Source organism: Trachurus japonicus, chromosome 5, assembly GCF_045865225.1.
Source record: "Trachurus japonicus isolate A0001 chromosome 5, Traja_1.0".
Classification (NCBI taxonomy): domain Eukaryota; kingdom Metazoa; phylum Chordata; class Actinopteri; order Carangiformes; family Carangidae; genus Trachurus; species Trachurus japonicus.
The window spans coordinates 5,280,733-5,291,503 of record NC_140911.1 but is presented as its reverse complement, the minus strand read 5'-3'; the positions used below and the strand labels follow the sequence as shown (position 1 = coordinate 5,291,503).

Here is a 10,771-nt window from a genome sequence, read left to right as displayed (position 1 = left end):
TAGCCCGTTTTTACAAACAATTTGTCTCAAAGGGTCTCAAAACTCAACAGTTTTCCATTCAATCCCAGAAGAGAATAGAAAAAGGTAGAAAATGAAATGCATTTTTTGTTTTACTGTCCTTTTTACCATGACTGTAGACATAAGCTCTTTCTTAAAATGACCCTGGACTGTCCTGATTTGTTTTCTGTGTCCGATGACTGTAGACTAGCATATCTGTTTAGTGAAAACGTGTTTTATTTAGCTCAGTATGTATTGAAAGCTTACCAAAAGCGCATGGGCGTGCTTTATGTTTGATTGTGGATTGTGCTTTCTGATGACTGTAGATCCTGGATTAGTGTATGTGGAGATGTTTCTTTTGTTTATTGTTCTTTATTTATTTTGGTGTGTCTTGTAAGCCCATGAGGGCTGGGCTCCTCTTTGGTGTATGACACCGTGAAAATAAAAAACTAACTAACTAACTAACAAAGGGCTTCACATGGCATCATAACAACATCCTCTGTCCTTAGACCCTCACATCCACTGAGGAAAAACTCCATGGAAAACCCTTTTAACAGGGAAAACCAGGAGAAACCTCAGGGTGAGCAACAGAGGAGGGATCCCTCACCCAGTTGTTGTTACAGACAAGAAAACAGTTTACAACAGAGAATGTGAGAAAACATGGAAATGGAAACTTAGAGATGCTCTTGTTTGTCCACTGCAGACGGTACACATGACTTGAAGCTGCATTTGTTTGTCTCCTATTATCCTACTGGCCTGGTTGACGCCCCGGGTCAGTTTGTCTCTGCATCTAACTGAGAAGTTCCCACACAGGAGGTGATATTAAAGGGGAATTGCTGTTTTGTTTTTTGTTTTTTACAACCTGGACCTTATTTCTAGGCTAAAATACGATCATTTCCTCAGATAACTGCAGATAACTTTGGTGTCATTACAGTGTCTGAGTCTGTAACCCTCCTGTTGTCCTTCTGGGTCAAATTGACCCAATCTGTTCACTTCCTTCATCCTTCCTTCTTTCTTTCTTTCCTTCCTTCCTTCCCTTCATCCTTCCTCTTTTGATCCAGTTGACCTGGTCTGTTCCCTCCCTCCATCTTTCTTTCCCTTCCATCTTTCCACAATCATTTTTGCCTCCCTCCCTCCCTTCCCTTCGTCCTTACTTCTTCCTTCTTTTTTGACCCAATCTGTTCCCTCCCTCCATCTATCTTTCCTTTCTTTTTCCCTTCCTTCTTTCCTCCCATCATTCCCTTTGTCCTCCCCTCCTTCCCCTCTTCTTTCCTTTGGTCCTTCCTGCCTTCCTTCCTTCTTTCTATCCCTTTATCCTTCCTTCCTTCCTTCTTTCCCTTTGGTCCTTCCTTCCTTGACCCAGGAGGACAGCAGGAGGGTTTTAACACAACATAACAGTCACTCCAAACTTTGCCAACAAAACAGCTTCCTCTCTCTTCCTGCGGGACTCTGTCTCTGCTGGTTGGACCTGGACCTGAGGACGGACACAGAGACAGTTTCTGCCAAATATCAAGTTGAGTGAGTAAAAAAAAGTGAATGACACAGAGAGTGAGAGAGAGAGAGAGTGAGATGTGCCAAAACAGAAATCAAACCTGTCTCACTCATTCCTGAATGTTTCAGGGCCTGTGTGTTACAGACCCCAAATCTGTGTGAACTTCCTCTCTGTAGCTGCCCGTTTGATGTGAGTGAATATTTATAATGTAGTTTGTCTCCCTCTGCAGGCGAGGCGGTGACCTTCACCAGGTCACTGTGGTTGGCTGCACTGTTCACTGTCCAGATGTCACCACAGCAGCGTGTGCACATTAATCAGACAGAAACACACACACTCTCTGGAAGTTAAATGTAAATGTACTTTATTTATACAGCCCTTTACAACAATCCTTTCAGTGTACCAAAGTGCTAATAAAAAAGAAGAATAAATAAAAAACTATTAAAAACAATAAAAACAGTGAAAGCAATAAAATACAGCAAAATCAAATAAGTTAAAATAAGATAAAATAAGATAAAGTGTCATCACACTACTGGGTATTAAAACTCATCCTAAATAAATAGGTTTTTAGCCTAGATTTGAAGAGGCCCAGGTCAGAAAGAAGACACATCTCGACGCGGAGTTTGTTCCAGAGCCTGGGGGCAGCAACAGAAAAGACTTGGTCACCTTAATGTTTGTATTTTGACCTGGGCACTTGCAGCAAAAGTTGATTGGTTGACCTCAGAGCTCTACCGGGATTACGGACAGTTAAAAGCTCACATAAATACGATGGTCGAGGCCGTTAAGAGCTTTAAAAACAAACTATAAAAGTTTAAAATCAATTCTATAAAGGACAGGAAGCCAATGAAGGGAGTTAAGAACAGGGGTGCACACGTTAAACAACCTGGAAACACATGAGAAACACACGTCAGAGTTACTGTTTGCTGAACGTCTCCAGAGGTTTCACGGTGTGTTCAGGGTCAGGTTGGTTCATGAATAAATAAAGTTTTGGTTGCAGTCTTTGATCCAAGATGAAACCGTTGCAGTGGCACACACACACACACACACATGGTGGCAGCATTGAGCCACTGTGATGTTTCTTCAGTCAGACTCAGGTGACGTCTCTGTGCAGGTGGATCAGTTCATTTATCATTATGAATGTAATGTAGGCTAGTTCATTCATAAAGTGACTGCAGAGTGTTTCATTATTCAATTCAATTCAATTCAACTTTATTTATAAATCGCATTTCATGCACAAGGCAGACTCAATGTGCTTCACAACAGGTATACATAGTTATATAGAAATCAATTAGAAATCGAATAGAAAACAAGAAGAGTGCAAGTAAACAATCATATTATGTCCTGTGGTGTGTTTATCACCTCCAGAGCATCCAACAATCAGAGTTACACACTGATGGTCTGTCTGACACACATCTGTCAGTCTGAATGAATTACTGTAATAAAGTGAGATATTATATAAACTTTATCTATTTTCTTTTATTTTACTTTTATTTGCTCTTGCTTTTAACTCTGTTTTTAGTGTTTTGTTTGTTTTTATTCTGTTTTATGCTTCTTTTTTTATGTTTTGTCTTTATGTAAAGCACATTGAGTTGCCTTGGTATGAAATGCGCTATATAAATAAAGATGCCTTGCCTTGCCTTGCCATTATTGACTCTTTGCTCCAGCTGATTCACCAACATGACGTCAGTGTGATGAAAGCAAAGGTTTTCTGTGGATTAAAAGGATCAAAAACGAAGATCAGGTTCATTTCTGTTGTTTAAATGATGATTTTTGTTCTTCTTGGTCGGGTGTCATCAGAGACGTTCTAATATGAGGAGACAGACCACTCTGCCCGTTTTGAATGGGGAAAGCTGCGACGCCAAAGATGGCGCATGTCCCGCCCCTTTTCACCAGCAGCCAATCACCTGCGTTGCCAGAGCTGAACTAGGCCAATCATGTTGTTGCACCAGCGCATGCGCACAAGTAGATTTACGACAGACCTACCTACCTGGTGGCAACAACAACGAAAACGAAATGAACGAAAGAACTACCTCGGGCTACGTATACAGAATTCACCACATTCACATCAATAAGCGTTTTACAATGAACCGATCAGTCCACATTTTCTTTAATTTAATTTTTGAATGTATAGTTTTGTTCGTTTCATTTTTTAACCTAAACATTCAAACTGGGCCCCCTCCCTTGGGGGCGTTAGCCTCCTGTCCATGATAGCAGCAGCAGCAGCAGCAGCAGCAGCAGCAGCAGTCCACTCCAAAAAAAACACAGTCCGGATGAAGCACTGGAGCGTGGACCGATAGACACCGTCACCATTAATAACGAGAGCCTCTATTGTTTTACCGAGTACGAGAGGCTTGTTGTGAGCTGAGAAGCGGCTGAGAAGCGGCTGTTAGCGGCGGATGCTAACCGAAGCTAGCGGCGGATGCTAACCGCTACCGCTAGTCGAAGTTAGCATCGAGCTAGCACAGCACAACGCCCTCATGCTTGTTACCGGTCGAGGCTTTAGTTGTCAGTGATGGTCGGTAATCAGTCCGTGGCTCCAGCGGTTCACTTGGACTGTATTTATTTATTCTAACTGAATGCTGCTGCTGAGACGACATGCTAGCACTCGATAGCATCCGAGACAGCTAACGTTAGTGGGGATCGGGGGAGCGGGTGGGAGGGGGGAGCAGACACAGTCACCACACACAGAACTAGGAGCCCATAGGTGATGATTAAGACGGATTTCATGTAAGTCTAGCGTTTATGTTTGGGCAAAAATCTCCAGACTCAAGCCGATATGTCTCCAGGTAGAGCAGGGCAGACCAGGGGCAGACCGGTGTAGGTGCTCGGGCTGCTGCTAGATCACGGACTCAGCCGTTACAGCCGTACAGTGACGGCGGTGTCGTAAATCCGCGCGCATGCGCAGTTGAGTACTCCCTGTGGAAAAATAGCGATTTAAACGTAATTCTGCGGTAAAGTCTATGTTTTTTTTGGTTTTTATTTGTATCTTATTTCACTGGCTAGCACGTCTGTATGTTTTTTCCGCCCTGCTATCACGTTAAAGGGTGGATTTGACCATCCCTCCATTCATTTAGATAGGGGTCTGGTCTCCTTCCGGTTTTAGTGGCGTCGCCAAGATGGCCGCCGAGTGGCATGACTTGCCTAGAAGGACTTTGGTGTCATCATCATTCCTGTGTTATTGTATTGTGTTTGTTATCTGTAATTAATGTGGAGATGGTGTCCCTGCTGAAAAAAATCTGAGAAACCATTAGGAATATTCTATGGGTTTCTAATGGTTCCTGATGGTTTGTAATGGTTTGTAATGGTTACTTATGTTTTCCTAATGGTTCGGTTTGTTTTTCTAATGGGATTCTATTATGTCCTACTGGTCCCTACTAGTGGTTCCTACGGAGTCTAATGGTTTCCAACAGGAGTCTAATGGTTCCTACGGGAGTCTAATGGTTTCCAACAGGAGTCTAGTGGTTCCTACAGGTGTTTCTATACCAGTCTAATGGTTACAGTGGTCTAGTGGTCACTACAGGGTGTAGTGGTCTCTGTGATGGAGGAACACAGATGTCATGACTTATCCATCCAAGAGGAGGGAAAAGAACACAACCTAATGGAGGTGCTAACTATTTCGCAATTTTGTGTTGTTTATTCGTTACGTCCCCGGTGTGAAACAGCATACTCCAAACTTCTTTGAAATGCAGGTCTTTTATTGACATACACACAATACAATAAAATTTAATTATTGATTTATTTTACTCTTAAATCTGAAGGTTTACAGCTATCTTTATTTATTCAAGTTAGATTTTAACTTAGATATAAAATATTTTTCTGAGCAAATATGAAGCAAAGTTGATACAATTATCCAGTCAATTTTGTATTTTTGATTCAATACTGACTATACGAAAATTTAAATCAACACACACGTGGCCAAATACGAGTAAATTAAACTATCTGCGACCTGACAGGCAAAACGCAGATAAATGTGAATTTATAGGGGAGAGTGGGGGGGAGGAAGGGGAGAGAGAGGAGAGGGAGGGGGGTTGCTCTCTGCCTGTTGCTAGCCTGTTGCTGGGGGACTTTTACCAGCTCGACTTTTGATTGGTGCATCGAACATGCAGGGTCACTGTGATTGGCTGTTGGATTAGGCAGTTGAAAACCCAACGATCTCCGTGGATTTTCGCACTTCGACAACGGCTGGAGGAGAAGGAACCAGAGCAATGGCTCCCTGTCCTTTTGATGGAAGAACTATGAAAAAGGATGCGTGATACAGGCGTGGTGACCGGAGAGGAAGCCCAGAGATTCAGAGGTACCGGTACTAAGCTTAAATTTAAACGGAGTGTCATGTCCGTTGACAAAACGTTAGCGTTAGCATTAGCATTAACATTAGCATGCCTGGCAACACAAAACGGGCCTGCAGCTCGCTCGCTAACGTTGCTCATACTAACGTTACCCAATATAACTTTGTTAGACAGTGAGGCAGTGTATGTAGCTCGCCTTTTTAAAGTTTTTCCTGCTCTCAGTTTGTCAATTCGTGCTAAAAGTCTAGCCATGGTCAGCTAACGTTAATGTAAAATGGGCTAACGTTATGGGCTCTATTTAAAAAAAAAAGTCCGTTATCTAACGGTTATAGCAGCAGCGCGCGAGACAGCTTTGTGGACTGTGTGTGTGTGTGTGTGTGTGTGAGAGAGAGAGTGAAGTAGTTAACTTAGCTGCACTTTTTTTTTTATGACCGATAACCAACGCTCCTTAACCGTTGAGGTAAAAACATCGACTTTTTTATTTTTATTTTTTATTTTTGCTGTTATAAAACACACCTGCGCTGCAACGGCTGATCAGCGCCAGATGAGTGTGCTCTGTATCAGCTGGAGGTTAGCCTAACAGTTAGATCGTCCAATGTTGAACTGTGTTATTATTTTTGACATGGGCTGTAGGTTCTCAAACTGTTGATCTATATGATGGAGGAAACACTGAATGTTATTGAATTTTATTTATCACAGCTAAGACATGCTTTGGGTTAGGGACAAGCTAGAAATATCTCCCTAGTTAAGTTAAATTATCTGAGTTTATCTTGACTGCTTTCCTTGTCAAGTGTGCAGCTATTTCATTTCCCTCTGTTTACTTTTTTCAGATAATGATGTGGATGGTGTAACAGTTGAGTGAGGCCTCGCAGACACCATGGTGCCCATTTAAAGGATCATTGAAAAAAGCAGATCAAATTCAGTTAATTCATCAACAATCTCAAGGAGCCAGTCACATCAAGGTGAGCGTTTGTATGATGCTTTCAGAGCTTTCCTGAGTTATGTTTATATGTTTTTAAGGAAGCTTTAAATTCAAAAGTTAGAACCTGCAAGAACCAGCCAGAGAAACATGTCCAAAGTCAGTGGTGCACATCAGACAAGTCAGATGTGTATTTCTAACCCCCCCCCCCCCCCTCTCAAAACTCTCCTAAGGCATCAAGCGTTCGTGGCGAGGACCCATTCTCCATTGAGGCTTACGTGAAGGTCCAGCATAGCCAGTACTGGAAGATGCACCCAGACACTAAGGACACCAACTATGGTAAGTGAAAACGTATCTTAAAGTGATAGTTGGGATGCAGACTACAGGGGTGCAAACTTGTCTTTCGGGGAAAATCGCGGCGAGGCGAGGCAATGCCCCTGTCTCTTTAAGGCGCGTGCACTTTATCTGGATGAAAACAAGTGGTGGCAGCGCTGCTCTTCTGTCCAGCAATACACACCTGAAGCTTCACTTTTCATACAAACTAACGCGACTTATATGTTGCACGTGCTACATCAAAACATGCCTGTGCTAAGAATTAATCTGCCCTGTAGCATGGCTGCTATGGGTAAACAAGAAGAAGAATCACGACCAATTAGCGATTAGCGCGTTTAGCATTTATTAGCGCTCCAGCGTGACCTGTGCAGCAGCAGGAGGAAGAGGAGGAGGAGGAGGAGGTTGACTGACTGTGGCAGGACACCCCTGCCTCTGTTTCACTTTATGTTGCTGGTAAATAATGTGGTTGTAAAAGTAGTAGGCTAAAGTTAAATTATTTACTATGCACTAATTAAAGGGGCAGAGCTTTAAGAGACCTTTTAGCTTTTATATTTTATAAGATATAATTTTTGTAAGAACCACAATTAATAAATATAGGTTTTATATTTCAGTGAATATCATTTGTTCTTAGCATTTGTTAGATAACTTTCTTTGCCCAATAAATTAAAACATGTTGGAACTATCGATGTCTCCTCTCTTGCAGCCAGAATCTCACCTACTTTTAACCTCAGACTGTCACAATGATGTAGGCTATCAGATGTCAGACTGCCTCATTCTTTCAGTTTTAACCTGAATATACAAGACACGATTGATTTTCCCAACGACCAAAGTATAAGAAACTGAACTGAAAACCATGACCACAAAACCGTGAACCGAACCGTTTGCTTGAACATCTTTTAAATACATATTGCCGCTTAATATGTTTTATGTAACCTATGGCATTTTTAAGCTTCATGTGTGTTATTGGACAGAAAGAGCAGCGCTGCCTCGGAGCATAGCCTACGTACAGAAAACACATTTACATCAATAAATAAATGTTTCCCCCTTCACATGTTTCAAAACCAAACACAGAGAGACAGCTTGTGCAGGTTTAACAGGAGCAAAAGCTATGCTAACCTGAGTAAATCTGGACCCTAGTCTCATGCTAAAATTGACTGTAAATTCACCTTTAAAGTTGTTTTGTTTTGTTTTTTTATTCCCGGGGGAGCATACCCCCGGACCCCCCCAGGGGGTCGGTATCTTCTCACCTTTTTTACCCCTGATGAGTTTGCACCTCTGAGACTAGAATGTTTATTTGTCATGGCACATAAAAATACAACATAACTCAGTTTTGCAGCTTGAATTATATTCAACAAGATTTGGACCTGCAGTCCCTCGCTTTGTACTGGAGCAAAAACTCCCCCTTTAAGTCTTGAAATGTTCTTGAAATTCCTTTTTCTTGAAAGTCAGACTTTGACTAAAATATGAATATTTTTGTCTTTTTCTATTCCTTTCCAGGGAAAACCAAAAGACTCTCAGCACTTGGAGTAAACTGCTATCCCTGCAGACCCTTGACTTCATCTCCCTCCAGGGATGCTGGGTGGTTTTTTTAGTGGGGGTCCTGCTGTCTACACCCCACTTCCCGTGTCCCTGTCTCTCTCCCATGTTTGTCTGTTTATGTTCAATATGTTTTAAGGTTTTTACTTGCTTCATGATGGTTTGATGGTTCATGTTCTGAAAAGATGTAATTAAAATCACAAACTGCAACGAGTTGTCACGCCCCATATGTCCTGTTCCCAATTCGGAGGGGAAAATATCCGAATACATACACAATTACACATATGTATAGACATGTCTCTGGTGCCCAGTGTTAGGACTCTGCTATAATTTCTGTTGCAGGAGTAGGTTTCTCAACATTGTTCTAATAGTTTTAGATCCTAATGGGACCAGTTTTCTAATGGTTTTCGCTCCTAATGGAACCAGTAGCTTTCTAATGGTATTACATTCTAATGGGACCAGTAGGTTTCTAATGGTTTTATATCCTAATGGTTCCTAATGGTTTATTTCCTAATGGTTTTATATCCTAATGGTTCCTAATGGTTTTATATCCTAATGGTTCCTAATGGTTCCTAATGGAGGTTCCAATTCCCATTAGACCATTAGGAACCTAATGGTTCCTAATGGTTTTTTCTAATGGTATTCTACTGGATTTTTCAGCAGGGGTATGAGCAGCCGCCACACCTGGACACAGCTGCGCACACACACACACACACACATTGTGCTTGCTAGGATGTCTTTTTTAATTCTGAATTTCTTAAATTTGGTACAAATGTTCACTTGAACTCAGGATTTATAATTGAGATGTTTGCGTAATTCTTGTTTTGTGTATGAATCCACCTGTGAGTGGTTTTGTGAAGCTGCAGCCTTTTGGGTATTTTTACTGTAAAATCACCAGAGTGTCGGGGGAGGCCGTCGCCTCTGACGTCTTCTCTCTCTCTGTGTGTGTGTGTGAGTGTGTGTGTGTGTGTGTGTGCAGGGAGACAAGGGCAGCCCAGGAGACAGGGTGAGTCACTCCTTTGCTGCATAAATGTCCAGAGCAGCGTTGAGACAGGATGATGCTCAGCTCTGATCTCTCTCTCTGACAGGGACCTCCAGGAGTCGGCAGCGGGGCGGCTGTGAAGGGCGACAAGGGCTCCGCAGTAAGAGCTGTCAATCACTGACGTCTTCATTCATAAGTACGGTATGCAGCATCTGTGTAATCTGTATTTTCTAATTAAATCCTTATCAACCAGGGCGCTGCGGGACTTTCAGGGGCCCCGGGTCCTCGAGGGCCGACAGGACCACAGGGCAGCAAAGGAGACAAGGTAGCTGCTGCAGACTGATCCAGAGAGCCGGCGGTGGAGCGCGTGGAGTGTTTATCTCAGAGAAATGACTTGTGGCTGTTGTTCTTCAGGGCGACGGTGCTGATGGGCAGCCTGGACCTGCAGGCCGGCAGGGAGAGCCCGGCGACAGGGTACGGCACAGACAAAGTAGTAGTAGTAGTAGTTCCATGAGGAGACGATAAATTCAGTTTGTGCAGACGATAAATACAACACAGACTTCTCTGCACTGGAAACACTGACACTAGTAATATTGCTCAGGCTGCACAGTCCCTACACATCTGATGTCTTGTATCCACACCTGCATCCCATAATAACAGACAATCTTACAGTGCGTTCACACCGGGCGCGAGTAAAATATTCGCCTCGCTCTACTCGCTCGAGTTTGCCCGCTGGAATATTTGTTTTTACTCACGGCATTCGCGTGAATATTTCGCTTGAGTTCAATATTTTGAACTTGCGTGAACAGGCGAATTTTGCATGTTTGCTTCATTCGCGTTGCGCCATTCGCACCGCCGGCACAAATTTGCATTCATTTGCGTCTTTACATTGACTTTGTATGTAATCTTATCGCGTGAAAAATTTGCCTCGCGCCCAGTGTGAACGCAACTACAAAAAAAATCCTGATTTCTGATCTCAATGATGTAGCTTCAACTTAAGTTGCAGGATTATTAATAATAATAATAATAATAATAATGATAGTAACTTATTTATATAGCATATTTGAAAACACATGTTTACAAAGTGTTTGACAAAAGAAATATATAAAGACCTCAGAAGACAAGTCACATACAAATGTCATAAAGCCATAGGAGATGGACTGTCAGGTGGGAGGTTTGGACCAGAGTTTGGGGCCGGACTTGGGGGTGCAGGTAATGAAAAGAGTTTA

General features: G+C 42.5%; 2 long non-coding RNA genes across 2 annotated transcripts; both read left to right on the top strand.

Annotated features, from left to right (window-relative positions):
* The first annotated feature begins 6,665 nt into the window (after window positions 1-6,665).
* LOC146986876 (uncharacterized) lies at window positions 6,666-8,719 on the top strand. The gene is made up of 3 exons (XR_015035900.1): window positions 6,666-6,734; window positions 6,925-7,030; window positions 8,522-8,719. It is a non-coding gene; the product is annotated as an uncharacterized LOC146986876 (long non-coding RNA).
* Window positions 8,720-9,537: 818 nt separating this feature from the next.
* On the top strand, window positions 9,538-10,037 carry LOC146986875 (uncharacterized). The gene is made up of 4 exons (XR_015035899.1): window positions 9,538-9,566; window positions 9,649-9,702; window positions 9,796-9,867; window positions 9,957-10,037. It is a non-coding gene; the product is annotated as an uncharacterized LOC146986875 (long non-coding RNA).
* Window positions 10,038-10,771: the final 734 nt, after the last annotated feature.